The 4,300-nt window shown below is 47.2% G+C and overlaps 1 pseudogene across 1 annotated transcript; it reads left to right on the top strand.

Annotated features, from left to right (window-relative positions):
- The first annotated feature begins 573 nt into the window (after positions 1-573).
- On the top strand, positions 574-3,324 carry LOC306652537 (high affinity cAMP-specific and IBMX-insensitive 3',5'-cyclic phosphodiesterase 8A-like; annotated as a pseudogene). Its single transcript has one exon. The product of its transcript is annotated as a high affinity cAMP-specific and IBMX-insensitive 3',5'-cyclic phosphodiesterase 8A-like (transcript).
- Positions 3,325-4,300: the final 976 nt, after the last annotated feature.

The following is a 4,300-nucleotide window of genomic DNA, read 5'->3' as shown; positions in this document are numbered from 1 at the left end:
ATCTCCTCCCCGAAATTCGCTGGAAGCGGCGCGGCGCGGCTAGCACGGCGATGTGAGGGAGGTGGCGGCCCCCAGCCTCCGGAGGGGCATATTCGGAGGGGCTGCTGCAGCGCGCCGCCCGCCCCAGCGTCCCCTCTGCCATCGCCGCCAGTAGCCGCCGGGCCCGCTCTGCTATAAAAGGGTCGCCGCTTCTCCTTACGCGAGACCGCGCTCGCCGCCGCCATCTCAGGGCCAGGCGGGCCATTTGCTGACCAGACCGCGGCAGCCGCCAGCGTGTCCGATGCGCCTCCGCCAGTATGGGTTGTGCGCTGAGCATTGGCATTGCACGCAGGGGCAGCAAGGAGGCCGAGGACGCGCTGATCCCTGTGGCGCGGCTGCAGCTGTCCGGCCGACCCCTCCTCCCTTGCCACTCGAAGACAGACGCCTAGCCCGGGCCCCGCGGTACTGGCCGCGTGGAGAACGAGGTTCCCGAGGGCACCAGCAAGCAGGTCTTTTTATGGCTGCCTGGATGTCCTTAAATTCACTTACGTGTCTTGTAAGCCTCTCCAGTCTAGCAGTTTACGTGCAGGGAGCAGTTCCTGATGTACAATTTGGCCCCATGAGATTTCATCAAGATCAACTTCAGGTACTTATATTGTTTCCCAAAGAAGATAACCAGTGTAAGGGATTCTGCAGGGCATGTGAAAAAGCAGGGTTTAAGTGTACAGTAACCAAGGAGGCACAAGCAGTCTTTGACTGTTTCCTGGACAAACATCGTGACATCATCATCATCATAGACCACAGATATCCCCGACAGCTGGATGCAGAGGCATTGTGCAGGTCTATCTATCAGAAAGTCAAAACTCTCAGAAAACATAGTTATTATTGGTGTAGTATGCAGGGTGGACAGAAAAGAGTTGTCTGTAATGCCCTTAATTTCAGCTGGCTTTACAAGAAGGCACATAGAAAACCCCAGCATCATGGCCTGTTATAATGAACTGCTCCAGCTGGAATTTGGAGAGGTGCCATCACAACTGAAACTCAGAGCTTGTAACTCAATATTCACTGTATTAGAGAAAAGTCAAGAAGCAATTGAAACTACAAGTGAAGACCACATTATTCAGTATGCAAATCCTGCACTTGAAACAGCAATGGGCTATCAATCAGGTGAATTAATAGGGAAGGAATTAGCAGAAGTGCCTATAAATGAAAAAAAGCTGAACTGCTTGATACTATAAATGCATGCATCAGGATAGGCAAGGAGTGGCAAGGAACTCACTATGCCAAAAAGAAAAATGGAGATAATACACAACAAAATGTGAAGATAATGCATGTAGTTGGACAGAGAGGAAAACTTAGACACTATGTATCCATTATCAGAGTGTGCAGTGGCAACAATAAGGCTGAAAAAATACCCGAAGGTGTTCAGTCTGGCATTCATATAGATAATCAGACAGGCAAACATAAAGACAGAAGGAAAAGCTCACTGGATGTCAGATCTGTTGCCTCTCGAAGTGAAGTTAACAACCAGAGACGACACTCCTCCCTGGCCCGGATACATTCCATGACGATCGAGGCACCCATCACCAAGGTAATCAATATCATCAATGCTGCCCAGGAAAATAGTCCCATGCCTGTGACAGAAGCCTTGGACTGTGTGCTAGAAATTTTGTGAACCACGGAGTTATATTCACCACAGTTCAGTGCTGAGGATGATGATCCTCATGCCAATGACCTCGTTGGGGGCTTAATGTCTGATGGTTTGTGAAGATCATCAGGGAATGCATATGTTCTTTCAACATAAAACCTTCAACAGGCTTCACACAGTATAATCACTCCCATCTCCACGATGTCCCATCGACGATTGCTCGGGGCCTAGAAAATGTGGAATACTGGGACTTTGGTATTTTTGAACTGGAGACTGCCACCCATAATAGACCTTTGATTTATCTTGGTCTCAAAATATTTGCTCCCTTTGGAATCTGTGAATTCTTAAACTGCTCAAAGTCAACACTGAAATCGTGGTTACGAATTATTAAAGAAAACTATCATTCTTCTAACCCCTACCACAATTCTACACATGCTGTTGATGTTCTTCACGCCACTGCCTATTTTCTGTACAAACAGAGGATAAAGGAAAGTTTAGATCCAGTAGATGAGGTTGCTGCCCTCATCACAGCCACCATTCATGCTGTGGATCACCCTGGGAGGACCAACTCCTTCCTGTGCAATGCAGGGAGTAAGCTGGCCATTTTGTACAATGACACTGCTGTGCTGGAGAGTCATCATGCAGCCTTGGCCTTCCAGCTGACTGTTAGAGATGACAAATGCAATATCTTCAAAAACACGGAAAGGAGCAACTATTGGACACTGCCCCAGAGTATTATCCACATGGTCTTAGTCACAGAAATGACAGAGCACTTTGAACATGTCAACAAATTTGTCAATAGCGTCAACAAGCCCTTGGCAACACTAGAACAAAATGGGGAGACTGAGAAATATCAGGAAGCCACAAACACTATGCTCAGGGCTCCAGAGAACTGGACTCTGATCAAATGAATGCTGATTAAATGTACTGATGTGTCCAATCCCTGCCGGCCCCTGGAACACTGCATTGGGTGGGCTGCACGATGAAGAGAAGCAGCAGAACTTGCCTGTGGTGATGCCAGTTTTTGACAGAAACACCTACAGCATCCCCAAATCCCAGAACTCTTTTATAGATTACTTCATCAAAGACATGTTTGATGCTTGGGACGTCTTTGTGGACCTGCCTGACTTAATGCAGCATCTTGACAACAACTTTAAATGCTGGAAAGGACTGGATGAAATGAAGCTGTGGAGCCTCCAACCCCCTCCTGAATAGAGCAGGAGGCCATCTGGGCCCTGAAATCTTGTGCCTCCAGTCATTTGGAATTCCTGAGGGCAGCCAGAGTTCCATAAGCCTTCAGTATTAGGCAGAATCATTTCCTCATCTGCAAAGCCTTTGCAAAAGTGTTTGGTGACATCAGTAACCACCTGCAGCCACCATCCAATGACATATGTGAACCATGGCCACTAGCAACTGCTGCAGGGGCTCTTCACAAAAGCACCTCAGAACCAGTTTTCATCAGCCTCCTGTTCACATGAGGCCTGGGCATACCTGCAGAGAGGACCGATGGATTATCCTGCTAGTGACAGACTGGCTGGCTGCAAACAGTTGCTCTCAATTATGTTCAGTGCTTCTGGACAGCTGGTGGCAATCGGATCTTTAGCAACTTTTTTCACATCATAGAAGGTGCAATCACTCACTTTGGAATATGACTGAAAGTGACCTCTCTTTTAAAATTGAGTAGCAAATAAACATGAAAAGAAAAAAAAAAAAAAAAAAGAGAGACAAAACTGTTACCCTGGGAAGGCAGAGCAGCCAGAAAGTAGCAATTTGAGAGCCATGTTTATCTGACAGCAAATAATTAAAATAGTATTACTGAATTAGCTGCATTGAGTGAACAATGAGCTATTTGATAAGAGCATTAACTCAGTGAGTCAGTTTTTTCCTAGACCAAATCAGATTAGTTTTTTCCCCATTTGACGATTTCTGGCCATTTAGGATAAATAACAGGTCAATGAGATTTCTGGCATCCAGGTTTCCAATGGTGCTGACTGAGAGTCCTGGGACAGTACCAGATGGGCAGGCAGTCCTGTTTCTTCTGGCTATTTCCTAATTTTCCACAGGCCTGTGTTAATGATATAAGTTAGTCTGCAAACCCTGCTGAGAGACCTGGGACATGAGGCTGGTGAAGGCGGAAGCCCTTCCTGCAGCCTCGAGCAGAGCGAGCTGTCCAGGTCCCTGGTTCACAGGTGGAGGGACAACCCTGGAGTCCACATCATGTGCTCTCTGGTGTCATCAAGGTGACTCGGCCTGAGGAAGGGTGCTGGAATCTTTGGGACATTCTACCACTTCTCAGGGCCATGTGGAGAGCTCAGACTGCCAAGCTTGGGCTTCTCCATATTGTTTCCCCTGGAAACCTCCCGCTGGGCAGGGAGCAGGCACAGACACCCAGCAGTGCAGCAGGTAATTCTGTGGTGGCTTGTAGGAAACAAACTAGGGTTAGAGCTAAGGAGTCCCTCTAACATCTTCAGCATTTTCTTGTGTTTTTTTTTTTTTTTTTTTTTTTTTTTTTAGATTGAATCATCACAACCAACGTTGATAAATCACTGTTCAAGGTCAAACTTGGCGGTAGAATCCAGGCCAGCCCAGGTCTTCTCATGTCCTGATGCCCAGGTTTCTCACTGCCATTTCTATTTTGCTGCTTAAACCAGACCTCAGCCCAGTATCTTTTTA

Source organism: Sciurus vulgaris (assembly GCF_902686455.1).
Source record: "Sciurus vulgaris genome assembly, contig: HiC_scaffold_265_arrow_ctg1, whole genome shotgun sequence".
NCBI classification, from domain to species: Eukaryota; Metazoa; Chordata; class Mammalia; order Rodentia; family Sciuridae; genus Sciurus; species Sciurus vulgaris.
Note: the sequence above shows the minus strand (reverse complement) of the source record. Positions and strands in the feature narration are given on the sequence as shown.